Source organism: Pseudophryne corroboree, chromosome 6 (assembly GCF_028390025.1).
Source record: "Pseudophryne corroboree isolate aPseCor3 chromosome 6, aPseCor3.hap2, whole genome shotgun sequence".
NCBI classification, from domain to species: domain Eukaryota; kingdom Metazoa; phylum Chordata; class Amphibia; order Anura; family Myobatrachidae; genus Pseudophryne; species Pseudophryne corroboree.
In genome coordinates, this window is record NC_086449.1 from 640,749,821 (window position 1) to 640,777,378 (window position 27,558).

The 27,558-nt window shown below is 44.8% G+C and overlaps 1 long non-coding RNA gene across 1 annotated transcript in view; it reads left to right on the forward strand.

Moving 5' to 3' along the window:
• The window catches only part of LOC134935543 (uncharacterized), a 128,576-nt gene extending 101,764 nt beyond the window's left edge, over positions 1-26,812 (forward strand). The window contains exons 3-5 of the long non-coding RNA XR_010180235.1: positions 25,293-25,514; positions 26,245-26,383; positions 26,671-26,812. This is a non-coding gene — a long non-coding RNA (uncharacterized LOC134935543). The remainder of the gene's footprint in view (positions 1-25,292; positions 25,515-26,244; positions 26,384-26,670) is intronic.
• Positions 26,813-27,558: the final 746 nt, after the last annotated feature.

Below are 27,558 nucleotides of genomic sequence, written 5' to 3' on the forward strand. Positions count from 1 at the left end.
CTTAAACAAGAGTTAAATCGCATGGAAGCCTTGGGTGTGATACAGAAAGTTGATGAGCCTACTGAATGGGTAAGCAGCTTAGTAATTGTTGAAAAGAAAAATGGACAACTCAGAATATGTCTAGACCCCAGAGATTTAAACAAAGCTAATAAACGAGAACATTTCAAACTACCAACCAGAGATTAAATCATGTCGCAATTTGAGGGAGCAAAATGTTTCAGTAAATTGGATGCATCATCAGGATTCTGGCAAATGAAGCTAGATGAGGCCAGCTCAAAGCTTTGTACATTTAATACACCAGAAGGTAGATACAGATTTCTTCGACTACCATATGGAATATTGTCTGCTCCAGAAGTATATCACAAAAAGATACACATGATTTTTGAACATATTCCAGGTGTTGAAACATTGATGGATGACATTATTGTTTGGGGATCTACAAAGGAAGAACATTATTCTAGATTGAGACAAGTAATGGAACTTGTCAAGAAAGTGAATCTAAAGCTAAACAAGGACAAATGTGAATTTGGCGTGAATACACTTACCTTTATGGGTGACGTGGTCTCGGATCAAGGTGTAAAACCAGACCCAAGGAAAATATCAGCCATAGTGAACATGGAACGTCCTAACAACAAATATGACGTTAGAAGATTCTTGGGAATGATTACTTAGGAAAGTTTATTTCTCAACTCTCTGAACGAACAGCCTTTCTTAGATGGTTATTGGACAAAGATAACGAGTGGATGTGGTCACATGAACAAGAAGAAAGTTGGCAAAACTTGAAACGGATCATTACAGAGCAACCAGTGCTAAAATTCTTTGATCCCGCGAAAAGAATAAGAATTTCAGCAGATGCTTCGCAATTTGGCCTAGGCTCAGTGCTGTTACAAAAACATGAGGATACATGGCAACCAGTAATCTATGCATCAAGAGCACTGACAAGTGCTGAAACAAGGTATGCTCAGATAGAAAAAGAACTTCTAGCGATCACATACGCATGTGAGCGATTTCTTCAGTTTGTGTATGGTCAAACATTTACAGTGGAAACTGACCACAAGCCATTGGTAGCTATCATGACTAAATCATTACATGACTGTTCCATGAGAATTCAACGAATGCTTATCAGACTATAGAAATATGATGTACACTTGCTGTACTGTCCCGGCAAATACATGTACATTGCTGATACACTTTCTCGTGCTGTGGACAAAAGTGAAGGTTCCAAAGTCTGATGGATGAAGAGATAGAAGCCTATGTTAATTTGATCGTAGCTTCTCTACCAGTGTCTCTTGCAAGACAAGAACAGATTAGGAAAGAAACTGAGACAGATGACAATGAAAGTGTTGAAAGATATCATTCTGAAAGGTTGACCAGCAGAAAAACATGCATGCCCTCTGTCTATCCATGATTATTGGATGTACCGCAGTGACCTTACAGTTGTCGATGGCATTATTTACAAAGGCAATAGGTTTGTCATACCTGCACGACTAAGAAAAACTATGCTGTGCAAGATACATGAAGGCCACTTAGGAGAAGAAAAATGTAAGCGGAGAGCGGGTGGAATTATGTATTGGCCAAGAATGAACCAAGACATAGCACAGAATACAGCTACATGTGAATTATGTTTTACGTATAGACCGAAACAACAAGTCGAGCCACTGAGTCCTCACGCAGTGCCAGAGAGACCTACCAGAAAGTTGGCGCAGATTTGTTTGATTGTAATGGGAAAACGTACATTGTCGTGACTGATTATTACTCTAACTACCCTGAGGTGAAGACACTACATACAACTACTAGTATAGCTGTAATCAATTGCATGAAGTCAATCTTTGCAAGGCATGGTGTTCCTATGGAAGTGTTCACTGACAATGGTCCTCAGTTTTCCAGTGCTGAATTTAGACAATTTGCTGATGAGTGGGAATTTGTCCATACTACGTCAAGTCCCCACTATCCACGCTCAAATGGGTTGGTGGAAAGTTCAGTAAAAACTGTAAAGTGTCTCATGAAAAAAGCTCAAGAAGGTAAAGAAGATTTCTACAAAAGTATTTTAATCTACCGCAGTACACCTTTACAGAATGGACTTTCTCCTGCACAAATGCTGATGGGAAGGAGGATTAGAGCAAATCTCCCGATACATGATGAACTGCTTAATACACATAACTCAGCGTTGGTCAGACTGAGTAAGGAACGTCAACAGGCGAAACAGAAACTGTTCCATGACAGGCAAGCAAAAAGCTTATCTGATCTTAAATCTGGTGACCAAGTCCGTCTCAGAGATCACGAGAAAGGTATTTGGGTGCAGAAAGGTATTGTGCAAGCACAAGTGGCACCAAGATCTTATACTATACGAACAGAGCGTGGAACGGAAGTAAGAAGAAATCGGGTGGATTTAAGATCTCAACCTAACCATAATGAAGACAACATGACTGAAGAATACCCTTCATCTGACATGTATTATGATCCTCATAATGGTGAACAAACCACGATTCTAGAAAGGTCCAACATGGTCGATGAAACACATACTGTGTATGAAAGACCCAAAAGTGAAATATGCAGACCTGAGAGATTCATTGAAACGTGTTAGATGATGATCTTAATATGACGTTGTTAATTGTTGCATTGAAGCGTACAGGGCTTATCTTTAAAGAAAAGAGGATGTGAAGTTAATGTATTAGAATGCTTAATATTTGTAGACACTCCCTTACTAACGTGTAAGCCTGAATCTTCAGTGATGGTCCCTGGGACCAGGGGGATGCTGGGAAGTGGGTGGTCCAGTGTGCAGGGTGTCTGGAGTTGGTGATGGAATAAACAGCACAGCAGTGAACTCACATGTCTGTGTGTCCTGATGACTGGATTTACAAACATATGAACAAAACAAGGGGCACTACTATGTGGTGTAATGTGAATAAGATTGTGCTACTGTGTGGCGTAATTTGAAATGTGGTTATTTTTGTGTGACCATGCCCCTTGTGAGACCACACCCCTTTTTGTGGCACGTTATCCCTTTGTAAAGTATGGGCGCGAGGGCGCAAATGTATTGTTTGCAGGGGGGCGCCGAACACCCTAGCACCGCCCTGCATTGAAGAAACATTGGGAAAAATCACCCGAAGCTTCTTCGACGGTAATTGAATACCCCCCTCTGTATCACATTATCCTTCTTCCCCAGCGGGAACTATTTCATATTTTATGGATTCTAAAGCACTGTAGGGATATTTTAATGCAGGGCTTAGTAGTCATTAGATAAGTAGTGGGTTACTGTTACTCAGTATAGGAATGGGGCATTAAGGGCCTCATGCTTAATGGTGGGGCCATCCACCATAGAGGCTTGGCGAGAGGCGTAACTAGGTTATTTGGCGCCCAAGGGAAGATGAACGGTATGCACCCCCCCCTCTGAAATGATGTGCGCATGTCAAAAATGGTTATGGCCACATGCCAGAAGGGGAGTGGTCACTGAAAATAGAGCATATCAACATGACACGCCTCCCATTTCTTGTCACTCTGGGAACATTCTTTTCCATTCCATATGCACCTTACATATATGATGGTTTCTCACAATGTGGAACCTCTGATTAAATGTATCCTCCCTGGGAAGTCGGCATCTTCAGCATTCATGTTGGATATCACAATGTCTGGAAGATGCCTGTTCGTGTAGGAATATTAACAAGGTCACCATACAAAAGCAGTTCACCCAGACTCGTGTCCCTTGTCTCACTTCCTGACCCCTGCATCTCTCAGCACACCATCATCTCCTGCCTGTCTCCCAGCACACCATCATCTCCCTCCTGCGTCATCTCTCAACACACCATCTACACACTGCATCTCTCTCAACCACATCATCTCCCTTCACTCTGTAGCCTCTTTGCTCTATATCTTTCAGCCACACCATCATCCCCCCCCTGCTTCTCTCAATCCCACCATCATCTCCTCCCTGTGTCTCTCAGAAACACGATCATCTCCCTCTGCATCATCTCACAGCACACCATCATTTCCCCCTTGCGTTGTCTCTTAGCACACCATCATCTCTCCCCTGTGTCGTCTATCAGCACAACATAATTTCCTCCCTGCATCATCTCTCAGCACACCATCATCTCCCCCCTGCATCTCTCAGCACACCATCATCTACTGCCTGCATTTCTCAGCACACCATCATCTCTTGCCTGAGTCTCCCAGGACACCATCATCTCCCTCCTGCATTATCTCTCAACACACCATCTACACCCTGCATCTCTCTCAACCATATCATCCTCTCCCTTCACTCTGTAGCCTCTTTTGCTCTGTGTCTCTTTCAGACATACCATCATCTACCCTCTGCATCTCTCAATCACACCATCATCTCCTGCCCGTGTCTCCCAGCATACCATCATCTCCCTCCTGCATTATCTCTCAACACACCATCTACACCCTGCATCTCTCTCAACCACATCATCTCCCTTCACTCCGTAGCCTCTTTGCCCTGTGTCTTTCAGCCACACCATCCACTCCCCCCTGCGTCTCTCAGAAACACCATCACCTCCGTCTGCATCGTCTCTTGGCACACCATCATCTCCCCCTTGTATTGTCTCTTAACACACCATCATCTCCCCCCTGTGTCATCTATCAGCACAACATAATTTCCTCCCTGCATCATCTCTCAGCACACCATCATCTCCCCTCTGCATCTCTCAGCACACCTTCATCTTGCCTGTGTTTCCCAGGACACCATCATCTCCCTCCTGCATTCTCTCTTTGCCCTGTGTCTTTCAGCCACACCATCATCTCCCCCCTGCATCTCTCAATCACACCATCATCTCCTCCCTGCGTCTCTCAGAAACACCATCATCTCAGGTGAGATCCAGGGAGTTGATCACAGGTGAGATCCAGGGAGTTGATCACAGGTTTACAGTGGAGTGGAGATTTGGCTGCAATAACATCTAACAGACTACTGGGGGAAATCCGGAATCTCACCAGTTATATCTTCATGCCTATTTAGAACTGTTTAATCACAGTTCTGGAACATCTGGTAATTACCCACTGCACCTGTTAATACTCCAGGATCTGTGCTGCATTTTATTTGGTTTTGTATATAATAAATGGTGTTATGCTATATACATCTTTCTCCTTTTATATGGTATACCACGAGGGTGAACATATAAAAAATACGTCAGAGTTGGACGTCTAAACATTAGCGCTGGTTAAGTCTTATTCTCCATTTTTCTATATTCTGTGCACTTGTGGTGAGGGGTTGGAAGAAGCCTCACAGGAGTTTGAGCATTACTAGCTGCTGTTGCGCACGGGACACTTTCTTATTGTCTGTTACCATCATCTCCGTCTGCATCGTCTCTTGGCACACCATCATCTCCCCCTTGTATTGTCTCTTAGCACACTATCATCTCCCCCCTGTGTCGTCTATCAGCACAACATCATTTCCTCCCTGCATCATCTCTCAGCACACCATCATCTCCCCTCTGCATCTCTCAATCACACCATCATCTCTTCACTGCGTCTCCCAGCCACACCATCATCTCCCTCTGCATTGTCTCTGTCACACCATCATCTCCCCCTGCGTAATCTCTCAGCACTCCATCATTTCTTCCTTGTGTCATGTCTCAGCACATCATCATTTCCTCCTTGTGTCATCTCTCAGAACACCATAATTTCCTCCCTGCATAATCTGTCAGCACACCATCATTTCCCCCTGTGTCATCTCTCAGCACACCATCATCTCCCCACTGCATTTCTCAGCACACCATCATCTCCCCCCTACATGTCTTAGCACATGATCATCTCTCGCCTGCATCTCCCAGCACACCATCATCCCCTGTGTAGGTATCATCTATCAACAAACCATCTCCTCCTGCATCTACATCAACAACATCATCATCTCCCTGCATGCTGTAGCCACTTACCACATATATTAGCAGCACACTGTGTATTTTCCCCTTAGGGCTCCCAAAAGCAGCCAGACACACACACACATTCAATCCCTCAACTCACATGCTGTCCTGCTCCAACGATGACCACAATGCATCATGGGATCTGAAGTTTATTTTTTACTGCTCAGATTATGAGCAGTAAAAAATAAACTGCAAAGCCCATACCACCCCTCTTCTTTCTCTGGACGGGTGGGTGGGGTTGTTACAGGGGGAGATCAGTGGCACCCTCATTTGCTGGGCCTGCCACAGCACCCAGGGCACATGCCTTGCTGGCCCACCCTTGTTACACCATTGGTCTCGGCTGGCTGTTAAAGTGCATAATCTGGACCACTTTATAAATATATACAATGCATCCGGAAAGTATTCATAGCGCTTAACTTTTTCCACATTTTGTTGTTACAGCCTTATTCCAAAATGGAATAAATTCATTTTTCCCCTCAAAATTCTACACAGAATACCCCAAAATGACAACGTGAAAAAAGTTTTTTTTTAGATTTTTACATGTACATAAGTATTTACAGCCTTTGCCATGAAGCTCAAAATTGAGCTCAGGTACATCCTGTTTCCACTGATCATCCTTGAGATGTTCCTTCAGCTTAATCGGAGTCCACCTGTGGTAAATACAGTTGATTGAACACGATTTGGAAAAGCACTCACCTCTCTATATAAGGTCCCACATAGGGAGACCAATTCCAGGCCATTTTTTCAATCCCGGGTATCGGAATTGAAAAATGGTCAATCCCGGGATACCCAGTATTGGCTTTCTTCCTGTGTGTGTGTCCCCGCCCGTCCCACCTCTCCCCACCCGCCCGTACATAAATCAACTCACCAAACTGCTTGGGCAGGTGGGAAGGGATCTTCCTTCAGCCGCGGTGACTTCATGGGCATCCGGGAGGAGGCGGCGATTGACGGCCACCTTACTAGTGGCTTCAGCGGCAGGTCACGGAGGAGGGACCCAGGCAGCGTCTGAGCATCCTGAGGATGCTCAATGCTGATCCCGCAATCCCAGGCATTGGACCTTCCAATCCCGGGATTGAATCCCGGACTATTTTTTGCCTAAATCCCGGGGTCCCGCCGATCCCGAGATTGGCCTCACTAGTCCCACACTTGACAGTGCATGTCTGAGCACAAAACCAAGCATGAAGTCAAATGAATTGTCTGTAGACCTCCGAGACAGGATTGTCTTGAGGCACAAATCTGGGAAGGGTACTGAAAAATATCTGCTGCTTTGAAGGTCCCAATGAGCACAGTGGCCTCCATCATCTGTAAATGGAAGAAGTTCAGAATCACCAGGACTCTTCCTAGAGCTGGCCGGCCGTCTAAACTTAGTGATCGGGGGAGAAGTGCCCTAGTCAGGGAGGTGGCCAAGAACCAGATGGTCACTCTGGCAGAGCTATATAATTCCGTCTGCATCGTCTCTTGGCACACCATCATCTCCCCCTTGTATTGTCTCTTAACACACCATCATCTCCCCCCTGTGTCGTCTATCAGCACACCATAATTTCCTCCCTGCATCATCTCTCAGCACACCATCATCTCCCCCCGCATCTCTCAGCACAGCATTATCTCCCCCCTGCATCTCTCAGCACACCTTCATCTTGCCTGTGTTTCCCAGGACACCATCATCTCCCTCCTACATTATCTGTTTGCCCTGTCTCTTTCAGCCACACCATCATCTCACCAATATCTGCTGCTTTGAAGGTCCCAATGAGCACAGTGGCCTCCATCATCTGTAAATGGAAGAAGTTCAGAATCACCAGGACTCTTCCTAGAGCTGGCCGGCGTCTAAACTTAGCAATCGGGGGAGAAGGGCCCTAGTCAGGGAGGTGGCCAAGAACCAGATGGTCACTCTGGCAGAGCTACATAATTCCGTCTGCATCGTCTCTTGGCACACCATCATCTCCCCCTTGCATTGTCTCTTAACACACCATCCTCTGTGGAGAGAGGAGAACCTTCCAGAAGGACAACCATCTCTGCAGCAATCCACCAATCAGGCCTGTATGGTAGAGTGGCCAGACGGAAGCAACTCCTTAGTAAAAAGCACATGGCAGCCCGCCTGGAGTTTGCCAAAATGCATCTGAAGGACTCTCAGACCATGAGAAACAAATTTCTCTGGTCTGATAAGACAAAGATTGAAGTATTTGTCATGAACACCAGGCATCATGTTTGGAGGAAACCAGGCACCGCTCATCACCAGGCCAATACCATCCCTACAGTGAAGCATGGTGGTGGCAGCATCATGCTGTGGGGATATTTTTCATTGGCAGGAACTGGGAGACTCGTCAGGATAAAGGGAAAGATGAATGCAGCAATGCAAAGAGACATCCTGGATGAAAACCTGCTCCACACTTGTGTTAATTCCTACTTGCCCTTGCTAAATCACATGGACCAGGCTGGGTTAGTTCCTGGCAGGCAAACATCTGATAACACACAGAGTGTTCAACTTAATAGATTCCCTGGCCCAAGACCTGGACCTTCTTCTGCTGTCCCTTGACGCAGAAAAGGCTTTCGACCGTCTAAATTGGTCATATATGAGAGAAGTCCTTGTTAAGTTTGGATTTTGTGATCAAATTTTAACATCTATTTTATCATTATATACTGCCCCTTGGCCCGTGTGTTCAGTAATGGCTTTTATCTGATGTCTTTCAAATATCTAATGGAACTAGACAGGGTTGCCCCTTATCCTCCCCAATTTTTGTTCTGGCTATTGAACACCTAGCAGTTAGGATCTGCAATGATCATTTTTCAGTGGTAGTTGTTGGTGATTCACATCATAAACTACGTTTATTTGTGGATGACGTTCTGCTATTCATTTCGAACCCCTCTTTTACTCTTCCACATCTTCACTTAATTTTGGATGACTACAGCAAGGCCTCTTATTATAAATTAAACACAACAAAAACAGATGCCTTCCCTATAAATCTTGCTAGTGTATCCACCTCCTTACAGGCCAGCTATCCGTATTAATTGGCAGTCTGAATCAATTAAGTATCTTGGCATGAATATTCCAGCAGTTACAGCCAAAGTTTTTGAAGTGAATCTTCCATCTCTTATCACAACCCTTTTCTATCTGACTAAATCTTGGGTTAATTATGAGATCTCCTGGTTAGGCCGTATCGCGGCATTCAAGATGTCCCTATTACTGAAGTTAATGTACTTATTCCATACAATTCCTTACTCTTTCCCCAATAAATACTTAACTGAGTGTAACCATATGTTAAATAAATACATATGGCCAACTGGGCCCCCCAAACTTGCAAAATCTATGATGATCCTACCCAAAGCTTATGTGGGTCTTAATTTTCCAGACTTGACCTTGTATCATGAAGCTTGTATCTTGGCTCAACTTAAATCCTATTCTGATACAGATTTGGGTGTGGGTTGGGTTAACTTGCAAAATGCAGCATACATAAGTTACCAGTTAGTGGATATTATGTATTTCTCTAGTGTCCTAGAGGATGCTGGGGTCCATATTAGTACCATGGGGTATAGACGGGTCCACCAGGAGCCATTGGCACTTCAAAAGTTTAATAGTGTGGACTGGCTCCTCCCTCTATGCCTCTCCTACCAGACTCAGTTTAGAAAATGTGCCCGGAGGAGCCGGTTACAGCTAGGGGAGCTCTACAGAGTTCTCTTAGTAATAGAGTTTATTTCTTCTTTTTCAGTTTTTTTAATTTACAGGGAGGCTGTTGGCGACAGCCTCCCTGCAGCGTGGGGCTGAGGGGGGAGCAGTGTCCGCCCCGTGGGGTCTTGAGCCACTGCTCCCGCTGACTGGGCACTAGCTCCAGAGGGGTCCGATCACGCCCCGCCGCAGGGGAACGCTCGCCCTGGCAGCCGGCCGCCACCCCCTCAGCAGCTGAAGATGTCGAGTGAGTCACTGTCCCCCCATGCAAGCGGGGGGACAGTGTGAAGTGGCGGCTAGAGGGTTAGGAGTGCGGTCTTAACCGCGCTCCTGGAAGGCTTAGCAGTACCTTGTGCGGCGCTGGGGGGGGGAGCGCCCTGGGCCAGCACCGTACCCTGCACTGGTCGTTTCCTGCATGTCGGGTCTGCGGATCCAAGTCAGCCAAATCCTCCAGGCCAGTATAATCTTCTTGAGAGTGGGAAGCCGGCGCCATTGAAGGGGGCGAAGCTTCTCCTCAGAGCGGACCCAGCAGCGTTCAGCACCATTTTCTCTGCCTGCAGTCGCTATCCACTGGATCCAGGTCCCTCCAGACCTTTCTCCAGCAGTCTGTACGGTACCAGGGGGCTGTAGAAGGGAGGGGAGGCTGCATAATAGGCTGTGTCACCTATTAAGGGGCACAGTCAGCGCTGGGAAGGGATTCCCTTTGCCTACAAAGCGCTGTGTGTGGGTTGGCTCCAATCTCTGTCTCTCTCTGCCTTTCTTGGGGAGGGGGAAACTCTGCCTGCATAATACCCTGTGTGTTTGTGGGGTGGTGTGTGTGCGTGTGGTAACATGTCTAGGGACAACGTGTCCTATGCTGCAGAGGATTTGTCCTCCCAGGAGGACTCCATACCATGTAATCAGGATTGCACAGTTTTAGCGCAGATCCCAGCTAGAGCGCCAGAATGGTTAGTCTCTCTGAGGGGGACTATTTCCCAGATTACTGATAGAGTGGCTAGGACTGAGCACGCCACTCAGGTCCTCCAGTCCTCTATGGTGGTATGGTCTGATTCTGTCTCCTCGGGGTCCCCGGCGGTACATTCTCATAAACGTGCGCTTGCAATTATGCAGGATGACACGGACACCGACACTGCAGACGGCGATGGGGAGGTTTTGCGGGGGACGGCATCACTTGCCAAGGGGGTGCAGTTGATGATTGAGGCTGTTAGGGATGTTTTACACATTTCGGACACAGCTCCGGAACAGGGGGAGGCGGCCTTCTTCACAGATAATAAGAAGCCTCCCCTCACCTTCCCGGCATCCAAGGAATTGAATGCTATCTTTGAAAAGGCATGGGAAACTTCGGAAAATAAATTCCAGATTCCCATGAGGGTGTTGGTGGCTTTTCCCGTCCCAGGGGAAGATAGGAAGAGGTGGGAGTACTCGCCGATAATCGATGCCTCTGTATCCAGGCTGTCCAAACAGGTAGTTTTACCGGTCCCGGGATCTACCCCCTTAAAGGACCCAGCAGATTGCAAGGCGGATGCTACGCTGAAATCCATTTACATGGCTTCAGGGGCTATATTGCGGCCTACTATAGCCTGTGCTTGGATTGCTAAAGCCATTGCCAGGTGCTCGATCACTCTGCAGGAGGAATCGTCTACACTGGACAAAGGTGACGTTGATTTGTTTTTGTGTAATATTCAGGATTCTGCAGGGTTCCTGGTGGATTCCATGAAGGACCTGGGTTCCATGGCTGCGGGAATCTCCTCCATGTCAGTCTCGGCACGCAGAGGTCTCTGGCTGCGCAACTGGTCTGCGGACATGGAATCCAGAAAGTGTGTGGAAGGCCTTCCGTACAAAGGTCAGGCTCTATTTGGGGAAGCGCTGGATGCGTGGTTTGCCACGGCTACCGCGGGTAAGTCTTCTTTTCTCCCCTCAGCTGCACCGGCAATGAAGAAGCCCTTTTCATCTAACACGTCACAGTCCTTTCGGGCCGCGAGGTCTAGAAAGAATAAGCCTTCGAACACCTTCAGAGGTGGAAGTGCCAAAGGAAAGAAACCCGCTCCCGCAGGTTCCCAGTCCCAGAAGCCGCTTCTGATACCCCTAAGTCCTCTGCATGACGGCGGACAGCTAGGCCTGGAGTAAGGTCAGGCAGGGGCGAGACTCAGGCAGTTCAGCCACGTCTGGGTGTCGTCAGGTCTGGACCCCTGGGTTCTGGATATAGTGTCCAGGGGGTACAGACTGGAGTTTTAAGAGACCCCGCCTCACCGTTTCTTCAAGTCAGGCTTACCAGCTCTGCTGGCAGACAGGACAATTCTTCTGGAAGCCATCATGAAATCGAGGCGTCATCCAGGGAGAGGTTGTTGCGGTCCATCGCACTCACGACGCAGCTACTCAGGAAGCACGGTTGGATCATGAATATTCCAAAGTCTCATCTGGAGTCGACAAGGCAGCAGTCTTTCCAGGGAATGATCCTCGACACGGAAGTGCAGAGGGTTTTTCTCCCAGCGGAGAAAGTGTTCGTGATTCAAACAATGGTCCGGGATGTCCTACAGCCTACCCGGGTATTGGTTCATCAATGCATACGCCTTCTCGGGAAGATGGTTGCCACCTACAAGGCTCTGCAGTACGGCAGGTTTCATGCTCGACCTTTTCAACTGGACCTCTTGGACCAGTGGTCGGGCTCTCACCTACACATGCACAGGTGGATACGCCTCTCTCCGAAAGCCAGAATTTCACTCCTCTGGTGGCTGCAACTTCCACACCTTCTGGAAGGGAGAAGGTTTGGAATTCAAGACTGTATCCTGTTGACCACAGATGCAAGTCTAAGAGGTTGGGGAGCGGTCGCTCTGGGGGAAACCTTTCAAGGATGATGGTCGGCTCAAGAGTCACTTCTCCCAATAAACATCCTGGAACTCAGGACCATTTACAACGCCCTTCTACAAGCAGCTCACCTTCTACAGGATCGGGCTGTTCAGGTGCAGTCGGACAACGTGACCACAGTGGCCTACATAAACCAACAAGGCGGAACGAAGAGCAGAGCTGCCATGGCAGAGGTGTCAAAGATCCTTGTCTGGGCAGAAAGGCACGCGGTGGCGATGTCGACAATCTTCATTCTGGGCATAGACAACTGGGAAGCAGACTTCCTCAGCAGACACGATCTCCATCCAGGGGAGTGGGACCTCCATCCGGAGGTGTTTCAGGAGGTAACCGGTTGGTGGGGGGGTTCCTCACATAGACATGATGGCCTCCCGCCTCAACAAGAAGCTACGGAGGTACTGTTCCAGGTCAAGAGACCCACAGGCATTGGCTGTGGACGCACTGGTGACACCTTGGGTGTTCAAGTCAGTCTGTGTGTTCCCTCCACTTCCTCTGATACCAATAGTTCTTCAACTCGTGCGAAGAACGAAGGTTCTGGCAATCCTCATTGCTCCAGACTGGCCAAGGAAGGCTTGGTACGCGGACCTGCTGGATCTTCTGCTAGAAGATCAACGGCCTTTACCTCTCCAGGAGGATCTGCTTCTGCAGGGGCCGTTCGCTTATCAAGACTTACAGCGGCTTCGTTTGACAGCGTGGCGGTTGAACGCCAGATCTTCGCTCAGAAGGGTATCCCGAGTGAGGTCATTCCCACCCTGATACAGGCCAGGAAGGGGGTAACATCTAAGCATTACCATCGCATTTGGAAGAAATATGTTTCTAGGTGTGAGGTCAAGAAGTTTCCGGCGGTGGAGTTTCAACTTGGACATTTTCTCCTTTTTCTGCAAGCAGGGGTGGATATGGGGCTGAGACTGGGCTCCATCAAGTTCCAGATCTCCGCTTTGTCCATCTTCTTCCAAAAACAATTGGCTGTTCTTCCTGAGGTTCAGACCGGCTTGTCATAGAAAAAGTGACTGTTTGTCCTCTATGATCCAAAGAAACTTGGATGTCCTGCTCCTAAGCAGTCGATTTCATGCTGGATCAGGTTCACTATCCAGCATGCTTATTCCACAGCAGGATTGCAGTGTCTGAAATCCGTAAAGGCCCACTCTACTCGTAAAGTGGGTAATTCCTGGGCGGCTGCCTGGGGCGTCTCGGCAATACAACTCTGCCGAGCAGCTACTTGGTCTGGGTCGAACACGTTTGCCAAGTTTTACAAGTTCAATACTTTGGCCTCTGATGACCTCAAGTTTGGTCAGGCAGTTTTGCAGGAGCCTCCACACCCCCCCCTCCCGTACTGGGAGCTTTGGTACATCCCCATGGTACTAATATGGACCCCAGCATCCTCTAGGACGTTAGAGAAAATAGGATTTTGGTTACCTACCAGTAAATACTTTTCTCGTAGTCCGTAGAGGATGCTGGGCGCCCACCCAGCACTTCGTTTCCTGCATTGGTTTTATAGTTCAGTGCTACCTGGTTCCTAGGTAAGTTCTGCGTTATTTACTGTTTCAGCTATTGCTGAGTTGTTCCGGCATGTTGGCCGGATTTTCATGTTTGTGTGAGCTGGTATGAATCTCGCCACTATCTGTGTATTTCCTTCTCTCGAAGTATGTCGTCTCCTTGGGCACAGTTTCTAGACTGAGTCTGGAAGGAGGGGCATAGAGGGAGGAGCCTGCCCACACTATTAAACTCTTGAAGTGCCAGTGGCTTCTGGTGGACCTGTCTATACCCCATGGTACTAATATGGACCCCAGCATCCTCTACGGACTATGAGAAAAGGATTTACCGGTAGGTAACCAAAATCCTATCATTTCTAAACCTTTATGACCACTCTCTTCTTCATTGCTACCTTCTACACAAACATCGTTGAAGATATGGGATAAGTTTGCGGAAAAATGTATTTTTCATTGCTTACTCTTCCAAACATTACTTTAAAGTCTAAACTAATACTTAACTTGAGCCTTGTGAAGTGGGTCTTCTGTGGTGTGAAATTGCATGGAGACTTGTTGGATGGTCCGTTATTGTTACCTTTTTTCCACGTTACAACAAAAATTTCAAATCCCTGACACGGAATTACTATATTATTTCCAAATACACCATTGGTGGAAAAATTTACCTAAGCCAATTAGTTCTAAAAATTCCCAGACACCTTCAATTTTACCACGTGTTTCTCAATCCAAATCCAAAGGTGACATCTCTTTTTGGTACAAGATCCTTATAGATTTTGTTCCTATATAAAGCTCAAAAAAACTGGGAAAAGTATTTAGGGATTACATTGTCTGGGGCACAGTGGAGTAAAATCTTTACATCTTCATTTAAAATCTCCAGATGTTTAAATCACAATGAGATGCATGTAAAATTGCTCCATAGGCTATACCTAATGCCAGATAGGCTACATACAATTTGGCCCACATGTTCTAAATACTGCTGGCGCCAATGCGGTGAGATAGGCCACATCTTCCATGTATTCTGGTCATGTGATGTTGTTGGTCAATTCTGGTCAGATGTTTTTAAATTAATTAACACAGTGCTGGATTTAACACTCCCTCCTTCCCCCTCAATAGTATTACTAAATTTATTCCTGACAATATTTTCTCACATGAACGTTATGTCCTTGGACAAATTCTTATTGCAGCAAGAGCCGTGTTAGTGCAACTATGGAAACAATCAACTCCTCCTTCTTTACTAAAGGTTATAAATAAAACCCAGTTCCATTTCATTATGGAAACGAAATAGCTACCTTATTCGTACTCGGCCTCATCTCCCTTAGGGGTAGATTTACATTTAGATTTATAATTGGATTCTGAGTCATGGGAAAAGCAAAATAATTGTCAAAGGATCTGCGGCAAAAGGTAATTGAACTGTATAAAACAGGAAAGGGATATAAAAAGATATCCAAGCTATTGAGAATGCCAATCAGCAGTGTTCAAGCTCTAATTAAGAAGTGGAAAATGAGGGATTCTGTGGAAACCAAATCACGGTAAGGTAGACCAACAAAAATTTCAGCCACAACTGCCAGGAAAATTGTTCGGGATACAAAGAAAAATCCACAAATAACTTCAGCTGAAATACAGGACTCTGAAAAAAAGTGGTGTGGTTGTTTCTGATGCACAATAAGAAGGCATTTGAAGAAAAATGGGCTGCATGGTCGAGTCGCCAGAAGAAAGCCATTACTACGCAAATGCCACAAAGCATCCCGCTTACAATACTCCAAACAGCACAGAGACAAGCCTCAAAACTTCTGGAACAAAGTCATTTGGAGTGATGAGACCAAAATTTTACTTTTTGGCCACAACCATAAACGTTACATTAGGAGAGGAGTCAACAAGGCCTATGATGAAAGGTACACCATTCCTACTGTGAAACACGGAGGTGGATCGCTGATGTTTTGGGGATGTGTGAGCTACAAAGGCACTGGAAACTTGGTCAAAATTGATGGCAAGATGAATGCAGCATGTCATCAGAAAATACTGGAGGAAAATTTGCACTCATCAGCCCGGAAGCTGCGCATGGGACGTACTTGGACATTCCAACATGACAATTATCCAAAACACAAGGCCAAGTCGACCAGTCATTGGCTACAGCAGAATAAAGTGAAGTTTCTGGAGTGGCCATCTCAGTCTCCTGACCTCAATATCATTGAGCCACTCTGGGAAGATCTCAAATGTGCAGTACATGCAAGACAGCCCAAGAATTTACAGGAACTGCAGGCTTTTTGCCAAGAAGAATGGGCAGCTTTACCATCTGAGAAAATAAAGAGCCTCATCCACAACTACCACAAAAGACTTCAAGCTGTCATTGATGTTAAAGGGGGCAATACACGGTATTAAGAACTGTGGTATGTAAACTTTTGATCAGGGTCATTTGGGTAGTTTCTGTTGCCATTATGATTTAAGAGAGTAAACACAGTTTGACAATAAATGGCTTCACCCAACCACTAACCATGAGTGAAAGTAAAGTTTGTGATTTATCATTCATATTCTCTGACAAATGGCCAGAAAATCACAAATTCTGCTAGGGTATGTAAACTTACGAGCACAACTGTACATAAACCATGGTAACAACTCACATCATTATGCATATGCATTCATTTACTGTAGGTTACAATCATATTTGTTTATCTCACACTGTCATTGTGATTGGAGTAAATTCCATTGGTAACAAAGGTCACATTCTCTGAACCTGTTATGCAGGATTCCATTGCATTGCTGGGTGGGAACATTCTGGATTCTTTCTCTGCAGAGGTTACACTGTCCCCTCATGGTTAACAGCTTAATTACAACTGTTAATTATTACTGCCTTCAAGCTTCAGCTTCACCTATTGCACACAGAAAAATGGGGAATATGTATAAGGCAAGCATTTATTGCAGTAATAAGTAATTCTTTACTTAACACGCATGTTAACATTATTTTACCTTGAGACCTGTGCATCATACTATACTCAGCTGCCAATGGTGTAATATGTATCCAGAACAATAAAGGTTACTTACAGCTCTGGCACTAAAATAAACAAAAGTTAAAAAAATAAAAAAAATCAAAAAAAAAAATCACACCAAACATCCCAAGAAAACCAGAACATTAAAAGAATGGATATCTCATTTGTACAAGCACAATGCAATCAACCTTAAACTTTTCTTCCCCTCTGTACACCTCATCTATTTCCACACTCTTTCACACCATCTCCGTTCCTCCTCTGAGCAGGGTCTCTTATGCTGTGATCTGCCCTTTACGGTATGTATTTCTTCCCGGATACCCGGTTACTGTTTTTCTACGTATACCCCGTACTGCGCTTTATGGCACCTTAAAAATAACAGTTAGTAGCAATAATAACTACCAGCAGTAATGAAAATATATTCTATTTTATAGTGAAATGAAAAAGAACCGTTTTCTTTTCACTGGCAATAGCACTTTTTGTCCTTTGATGATATTGACCACATTATGGGCAAAGTTGGAGCAGTGAATTTGGTCCACACAACTGACGTTGGTCCCTGATGTGATGGATGTTGGGGGTCTAAGAGATGTCAGCTATTTATAGACAGGACAGTGTATGTGAAACCAGACAATAAGGCAGATCTAGGAATAGGCCTATGTCACATTATTTGTCTTGAAAGCTATATCGGTAGAAACCATGAAAACTGTGGGTCGCAGGTACAATATAATGAGCACAAGGACAGAGTGGTAGATTGGATTTTCTTTTCTTTTGTAAACAATCTTATTAAGAATTTCAATGTCATTTCTATATTGATACAAAAAAATACAGCAAATATATCAGAGATACAAAAGAAAAGAGCATCAAAAATATAAAAGATGTACAGATGGTTATTCAAATTGTACAGAATATTCACCACGAAAAGACCAGCTAGTGACCTGACTAGAATCTTGATTATAGCCGCATCTGTACCATCTATACAAAAACATACTGTCAACATTTGCTATTAAACATATACAGAATAAACAACATGAAATTTTTCTCTCATTTCAGATACAAAAATTGAAAATGAATAAAGTAGTGAAGAAATAAAAAAAAAAGAGAAAAGGGGGAAAACATAGAAGGGGTATTATGCACAAGACAGAACCAAAATGTACCCCGGATATATCTTTACTTAAAAAAAAAAAAAATACTAAACATACTTATATCAAAGAAAAATTATTTGTGCCACACCCTAATCACGAAGACACATCAGCCCTCTGCTTCAATTCTTGCATAAGAAATCAGGTTGTTGTTGTTTTGAATATTTTGTATATCGTATTTTGCGTAGCATTATCAAGTTGATCAATAAACATACCCCATTTCCTGTGCAATCTAACCACCCCTTTCTCCACATCAGGGAGGGTAGCTTTTATCTCAGACAGTAGCGGATCTCGCCACGGGCAAGCAGGACTTTTGCCCGGGGCGCCGCCTTCCGGAGGGCGCCGGTGCCATCTGGAGGGTGCCGCACCGTGGCAAGTTCCGCTACTGTGCCCCCCCGCCGCTGTGCCCCCGCTGGTCCCCCACTCTGAAGGGAACCAGACGCTACGCGTTTAGTTTCCCTTCGTGGAGGGGACCTTTGCTGTGCGGTGCACGATGATGTCATCGCGCACCGCACATCATTGTGGCACAGACGCTAGGGGTCATAATTGACCTCTAGTGTCTATGCTGATCGAGGAGAGGAGCGGCGCCAGCGGCTGTCTGCAGCGGTCTGGATCAGGAACGGGGATAGGAAGTATACTTTTTTTATTTTTTTATTATTCCAGCGGCGCTACAGGGGGCACAAATGGGGGCGTTACTGACCACGCCCCGTGTGAAGCCACGCCCCTATAGTTTTGCCCGGGGCGCAACTACAGCCAGAACTAGCCCTGATCTCAGATAAAAAAATATGTAGTAGTGTGTTTTCCGCTGCCAGGACAGTAGGGGGCGGGCTTTTCTATCCATTTGCATAAAATAATTTTTTTTAGCCACTGTTACACATAAAATTGGAATAAATGTATTTTTATCAGGACCTGGAGCCCAGTTAGAAAATGCAAAAACAGGCATGGAACAGGGTGTGCAACCAAATGTAATGAGAATAGGCGGTTAATATATTCGATCAGTTTATTCCAAAAAATATTTGATTTTACCGCACTCCCAAACAGTGAATAAAGGTGGCATTTACCATATTACATTTTGGACAGGATTCCCATCTCCTCTGTCACCATAGGGGGAAATGTAATAGGGTGTGAAAAGCAGAACGTGAGATTTTAGTAAAATTCTCCTGTTTTCTCTCTCTCTTTTTTTTTTTTAAAAGTGGCAATTATTTACATGGCAAAATCAACCTGGTTTTGCCATGTAAAAGATTGCCACTTTAAAAAAAAAACAAAAAAAACCCAGGAGAATTTTACTAAAATCTCTCACTTTGATACTCACACCCTATTACATTTCCCCAGGAATGTCGTCTTTGAGCAGATGAGATATATGCTCTGCTAATACATTTTAAATGGGTCTATTGCAATTTGGTACATATATTTTAAAATAAATCCGCAGTGATTTAGTAAAATCTCAGGTGTTATGGCATTAGGGCTATCAACGGACCAGTTTGCCGTAGGGCACTTCCTAAGGGGAGGCACTCGATATCTCGGCTGCTGGGATCCCGACCGCCAGTCTCCCGCTTGGGGTGTCCACAACACCCCTGGAGGGAGAATAATTAGCGTGGTAGCGCGCCACCATGCCCTAAGCGTGGTGAGCGCAGCGAACCTGCAAGGGACTCTCTGCGCTTTCCCAGTTGCCGGGATTCTGGCAGTCAGGATCCCGGCGATGGTATTCTGGGCGCCGTGATCCCAAGCATTGGTATAACGTAGTACACCCCTTCCTAAGCTTATCTTTGGCTGTGAGAATGAGGATATGATATAAATTCCTAAGTCTGTGATATTTAGATAATGAGGAAGACAGTGTGGAAAAGGGGGTCCTCCCCCTGTGCAGTACACATTGGAAGAGAACGTGATTGGATAAAATGCCATGTTTGTAAAAACATAAACAGGACTATGTGGCAGATGGTATTTCTCCCACATGCTATTGAACGTTCGCATTGAACCTCCAAGGTTGAATACATCACGTATAGCTGAAATGCCCAAAACTTTCCAGACAAGTAAAGTTGCCATTATCCATCCACGGTGTAAAACACAGGTTGCCCCATAATGTTGTATAAGGAGAACTAGTAAAGTTGCAGGTAAGTTGTTTGTTTATTGAACGCCATGGAACAAGACATTCGACAACACACCAGGGGGGGGGTAACATACTCCAAGGAGTATGTAATAATGCGCTTCGGGAATAGGGGAATAGAGTCCAGTTAATATAGACTGAAGTACGTGTAAACCAGTTTGATACATACAGTATCTGAAGAAAGCGGCCTTTGTGAAAGCACTTACGTCAGCGACTCCAAACCCGCCCTCACTTCATGGAAGTTGGAGCTTCGCAAAGGCTATGCAGGGCATCTTATTAGCTCAAATAAAATCAGGAGAATAAAGTAGTGATTGTTTTCAAATCACGTTGGTAAAATTTGTAAAAAAGATAGGGCAATTTTGGGAAGGCCACCGTTTTGACCACTACTATCCGACCAGACCCGACCATAGGGCCTTTTTCAGAACTGTTCGTTAGCAAGCAATTTTTGCACTGCTGCGATCAGATAGTCACCGGCCACAGGGGAGTGTATTTTAGCTGTGCAAGTGTGCGACCGCATGTGTAGCAGAGCTGTACAAACACATTTTGTGCAGTCTCTGCGCAGCCTAGGACTTACTCAGCCGCTGCGATCACTTCAGCCTGTCCGGGTCCGGAATTGTCGTCAGGAACCCTTCCTGCAAATGCTTGAACACACCTTCATTTTTCCAAACACTCCCAGAAAACGGTCCTTTGCCACCCACAAATGCCTTCTTCATGTCAATCTCCTTGCGAACGCCCGTGCGAATGGATCCTTTGCAAAAACCCATCGATGAGCAGCGATCTGCTTTGTACCTGTGCAATGCACCTGCGCATTGCGGTGCATACGCATGCGCAGTTTAGACCTGATCGTCCACTGTACAAAAATGCAGCCTAGCGATCAGGTCTGAATTACCCCCATAGACAAGGAAAGAGTCATCCAGTTCTGAAGTAATTTGGTAATAGAATCTAAAATAGGAGCAAAATTAGTTTTATATAAAAGATTCAAGGAACTTAGAATCATGACACCTAAACATTTAAGTGGGGAGGTGCAAATAGAGAACGGCATAATTGCTGGGTGGGTGCGAGGAATTAAACCATCCATGGATAAGGGGAGCAATGTCGATTTAGCATAGCTAACTTTAAACCCAGAAAAAGAGCCAAAATTGCCAATACAGGTTGAGTCTCCCTTATCCAAAATGCTTGGGACCAGAGGTATTTTGGATATGGGATTTTTCCGTATTTTGGAATAATTGCATACCATAATGAGATATCATGGCAATGGGACCTAAATCTAAGCACAGAATGCATTTATGTTACATATACACCTTATACACACAGCCTGATGGTCATTTTAGCCAATATTTTTTATAACTTTGTGCATTAAACAAAGTGTGTGTACATTCGCACAATTCATTAATGTTTCATATACACCTTATACACACAACCTGAAGGTCATTTAATACAATATTTTTAATAACTTTGTGTATTAAGCAAAGTATGTGTACATTGAGCCATCAGAAAACAAAGGTTTCACTATCTCACTTTCACTCAAAAAAGTCCGTATTTCGGAATATTCCGTATTTCGGAATATTTGGATATGGGATACTCAACCTGTACTACTTGGTAAGGAGGACAAGGGATCCGAAATGAACAGTAGCATGTCATCTGCAAACAGTCCGAGTTTAATCTCTCTTCCACCCACTGAAATACCAGTAAAAGTAGGGGATATACGCAGTGCAATAGCTAAAGGCTTAAACGCCATAGCAAATAGTAAGGGCGACAGGGGGCATACCTGCCTGGTTCCCTTTTCAATAGGAAAAGGAGGAGATAGGTAACCATTGCTCAGTATCTCTGAAGAGGAACCCAGGTACATGGTCCTAATACCAAAATTATGCATAGTATCAAATAAATGGTCCCACATAACCATATCAAAAGCCTTCTCAGCATCCAGGGACAAAACATGCTGCCCGGGGAAAGCACTTTGCATATGTTTACCACTGAGTGGCGACCCCAAATTAACCCCGATTGGTCTTCGTGAATGGTACATTGGATTTACAAGAATATGAATATGCTTTGGAGAGTAAAAAGGACAATCAGAGCTAAATTTTATAATCATTTTAGAATGTCACTCCAACAATGCCTTTCACATGGGTTTAGTATGAAATACCTACAATAAAAATCTTGATGGTAAAAATACTGACAACCATTGACCGAGAGTCGAAATACCGACAAGGTCAAAATCCTGACTATTAAAATAATGAAAAGGACAAAAATTGAATTTTAGTACTTACCAGGTAAATCCTTTTCTTTGAATCCATAGGGGTCACTGGAGTACTCTTGGGATATGGACGGTGTATTAATAGGGATAGGCACATTTAAATATTTAAATGTGTAACCTACCTCCCCCCTCCATACTCCCAAGTACCTCAGTGTTTCTTACTGAGCCGAATAGGAGCAACCGAGAGGATGAACAATGGAGAATTACATATAACATTATAATATAACGGACAACAATAAAGTTGACACATAAAGGACAACTAGAAAGTTGACACGACAATAGATAATCACCTTAACATCAGAATTAGTTGGTGATAACGTGTTACCATAAGGTTTACTGAACTTACCACAAGCTAGTGAAAAACTGCTCTGGGTGGGCGTCCAGTGACCCCTATGGATTCAAAGAAAAGGAATTACCTGGCAAGTACCAAAATCCTATTTTCTTTTTCATCCACTAGGGGTCAATGGAGTACTCTTGGGATGTACCAAAGTTTCCCCCTTGGGCGAGAGAGCTGTTTGGCAGCTGTAATACTAGATGGCCAAAGCTAGATGCTGATGCCGCAAATGTATCAAACTTGTGAAAGCACACAAACGTTTGTGTGCACTGACCACCATGTATCCGCACGGCAAATCTGCGTCGTAGAAGCTCCATGACCTGCTGTCCATGAAGTTCCCACAGAATCTGTGGAATGAGCTGAAATTGATGTAGGCAGTTGTAGCCTAGCATGAAGGTAAGCCTGACGTATGGTCAGCTAAATCCATCTGGCTAAGGTCTGCTTGGAAGCTGGCCAACCCATCTTGACTACATCATAGAGGACAAACAATGTATCCATTTTACGAACTGTTGACGTTCGGCTACATAAACGCGTAGTGCGCGTACTACATCCATAGTAGCTGGAGTTCCTGCACTTTCTGATAATACCGGAACTACGATTGGTTGATTGATGTGAAAAGATGATACTAACTTTGGTAGGAAAGCGGAATTCATCCGAAAGTCCGCTCTAAGATCATGAAACATTAAAAACGGTGGCTTGCAAATCAAGGTACCCAATTGTGAAACAAGCCTTGCCGAAGCTAAGGCTAGGATACACAGGGGTATATTCAATTGACGTCGAATTAGTGAAATTGTCGAAAAACGGAGCTTATTCGACCAAAAAACCATGTCGAATCGGATTCGACAAATCAATACAGCACTTTGACAAAAAAAACCCTGTCGTTTCAGTTTCGACTTTACTATTCGACAATTTCATGTCTGTAATGTTAAAAATGCGGCAATTCAACAAAAGTATATTCAACTGAAGAATGTCAATTCGACATCAGCGCTTTTCGACAGACATTTCGTCAATTTCATTGCGCCTCCTTTTTTTGTCGTGAGCTGATAAGAAATTTTAAATACATGTATTTTTTGGTGCTTTTTTGATTGCTAATAGCATATCTATTTATATTTTAAGGGATTATCTACTTGGTTTGTCTATTTATGACCCACAGTATTATTTTATCGATTTTTTAAAAGAATATTTTTTTCCTTTATTCGGCTGAGGGAAATGTACCCATAATTCCACAGTTTTACCCAGGATACACTTCTCCAAAGACACTCCTCTCTCCTCACTCCCGTTTTTGAGACTTCAGGGAAATGAGCCACTACAGTCAGCTCTCTTGTGGAATCGTTTTTTTAGGACAATCCCTGCTTTTTAAAACATATATATCCTATTTTTTTACTGACTACAATAATGGAGCCTTTTTCTGACCAGGTTGTGATGTTCATGCTGGCTGCAAGTATGGAGGAAGAAAAGGCTGATGAACATCAGGATCGTGGTCAGCAAATGTCTGCATTGGTTGAGTCAGTAGTGCATGTTTCATTTCCACGTCCACACCAGTATCGCACTAGGCGTGAACTGGAGGATCTCTCCGAGTTTGAGGTGATTCAAAATTATCACTTATCGGCTCGCAAAATATATTCGCTGTACGATCTGTTGGAAGCTGACCTGGATCCTTGGGCACGGACCAATCGTGCAGTCAGTGGTTTTCAGAAACTGCTGGCTACATTACATTTTTTGGCGTCAGGCACATTCCAGCCTATTTTGTCTCGCTGTCTAACACAGGTCATTAGGGCTTTCCGCAAATTGACGACCCAGTTCATCAGATTTCCAGATACGAACAGCGGATGGCATGAGATCAAATTAGGCTTTTTCACCGAACACAAATTTCCCAATGTTCTGGGCGCAATTGACTGTACCCATGTGCACATTAGGCCGCCACGGAATTCGGAAGAATGTTTTCGGAACCGAAAACACTTACATTCCATGAATATACAGACGGTCTGTGATGCAAATATGAAATCTACAAATCTTTTGTGGGATTTCCTGGGTCATCTCACGACTCCTTCCTTCATCCTAAGCCAGTCATCACTGTTTGAGGATTTTGAGATAGGACAAATGCCAGGCGGCTGGTAGTTAGGTATTTTTTTTTTTATATTACCCACCATTTTTCTTTTTACCATAGGCAATGCGGGTTATCCCAACAAATCTTGGCTCTTGACTCCATTGTCTAATCCTGTCGGTGAAGCTGAAGAACGGTACCAAGAGAGAAACATTGCATCGCGGGGAGTAATTGAGCGTGCCTTCGGTGTACTTAAAAGCCGGTTTATATGTTTAGACACTTCTGGTGGTGCTCTTTTGTACTCACCGGCGAAGGTTTGTGGCATGGTAAATGCATGTGTGTCGCAAACCGTTTGCCGGCGACTTCGTCGCAGGGCTTTCCTCCACGGGAACCGTTCTTATTCTCCACCGGTGGGTACGGACGAAGGAGATGAATCTCGAAGGACGCTTATCAACACTTTTTTTTTCCCCTCTGCCTGTGTGTATACTTGTATATTTGTATTTTCATGTAAACTGAGATGGTCATATTTAAAAAAATGTTTTATGTATTACAGAGTTGGCCACTTGACTTCCAGTTGACGTCGTGTCGACATCCAGTTCACGTTCTGTTGACGGCCCTTCTCATTGCCATTTTGTCCCGTTGATGTCCTGTTATCCCCAGTTGTGTCCTGTTGTTGGGTTGCTGCAGTTATTGTGCAAGTTTACCCCCCTTTACCAAGGACGTCCTGCTTGTGATGTAGACCTGAACCACCGCCATGTTACAGAGCCACCCTCAGGTGAGATGTATTGCCCAAAACTCCCTCTTGTCTGAGAGTAACCTGTGTGTATGCACAGTGTTGCTGGGACCTCTTGTTCTTTCCCAGAATGGAGGAAACACTTTCAAATTACCTGTTACTTAGGGGTCTATTCATGCAGCAGTGAAAAGCCCTGTTTTGCGTTAAACAGGGCTTTTCTCTGCTTACCGCAATTCACAGAGCCGGTTACCATGGAGAAGTCTCTGACTTCTCCAGCGGTACCCCCGCTCTGTGCCTGAATCGCATCACCATACCTTTGTATGGTGAGTGCAATTCATGAAGGTGCGGAAAGCTCTGCTTTCCGCTTCTCCATAGAGTTCAGGTTCGCCATCTGAGGACGGCGTAACCTGAACTGTAGTGCGGAGACAGCAGGGAAGCTCAATGCTTCCCTGATCGCTGCTCTGCACCTCGCGCTGGCTCCGCCCCCCGACCTCCCAGCAACCACTGCGGCCGGCCTGGAGGTCAACACCCTGCGCATGCGCAAAGGGACCCGCCGCTGGACTCCGCGCATCGCCGGGAGGGATATCTGGAGAAGACCTCACCGCAGGAGCCCCAGACACCGCAGCGCATCGTCGGAAGGGTGAGTATACATGAATTGCTACTTATCACAGCTATACATCGCATCGAAGAGATGCGATGTATAGTGATAAGTAGCAATTATGTTTTCGTTTTCTACATGAATAGACCCCTTAATCCTTTTTCACTTCCACAGGTATTACGAAGTAGCCTTCCCAAAGTGCTAAGTACCCAACGTGGACGTGAAGTGACACGACAGTACCCCAGCTGTACCATGGACGTCCTACTTGTGATGTGGACCCGGACCTCCGCCATGTTGCAGAGACACCACTCAGGTGAGATGTATTGCCCAAAACTCCCTCTTGTACAAGTAACCCAGGCATGTCCAAACTGCGGCCCTCCTGCTTTTGCAAAACTGCATCTCATATCATGCCCTCACACAGCAATGCTTATGCTGTGTCAGGGCATGCTGGGATGTGTAGTTTCTCAACCGCTGGAGGATTGCATTTGGGACAAAGGCCGATGTAACCTGTTTGATAGCAATGTTGCTGGTACCTGTTCTTTTCTACAAAGGATGACACTATTACAAATACCTGGAACTTCATACTATTCTCTTCCACAGGTCTTATGGAGTAGCCCTCACAAGTACCCCCCCTGGATGTAAAGTGACACTACAGTCGTCACCAACAGCCTCCCACAAGACCTTCAATACCACCGCATTTCAGAAATGTCCTATTTTAAATTTATTGTTTATAGAAAAAACACAAAACTTCTAAATTGAACAATTTATTGAAGAAAAAAACACTTACATTTTTATATATTGTAAGAAAAATAAAATTTAAATAAAACAAAAAAATATACGTTATGGTAAGAACTTACCATTGATAACGGTATTTCTACTATGTCCACAGGTTTCCACAGGATAACATTGGGATATGATGGAGACACAGTGGATTGGCACCAAACGATCACAAGCTTTCAGGCCTCCCAGAATGCACTAGGCTCATCCATATAATCCCGCCCACTGACTCAGTCAAATCAGTTGTTTCCAAAGCATTTAGGCAGGAGCATTATGTAGAACCCTATTCAGGCGAAAAAAACACATGCACACTCTTCCATGCAAGAGGGAAGAGGTATACAGATTCTCAAATCAGGCGCGTCAGGGTGGGATCACTGTGGGAACCTGTGAACATAGGAGAAATACCGTCATCAACGGCAAGTTCTTACCATAACGTATATTTCTTCGGCAGGGTCCACAGGTTATCCACAGGATAACATTGGTATTTCCCAAAGCAATTTTTTAGTGGTGGGGACGCTCCTGATCAATAGAAGAACCTTACGCCCGAATTGAGCATCATGAGAGGCAAAGATATCCCAGGCATAATGTCTGATTGAATGTGTTTATTGGAAGCCATCTGGCTACCTTACATATCTGTTCTGCTCAAGCACATTATTGTGCTACCCATGAAAGACCTTCATCACATGTAAAGTGAGCAGAGACATTAGCCAG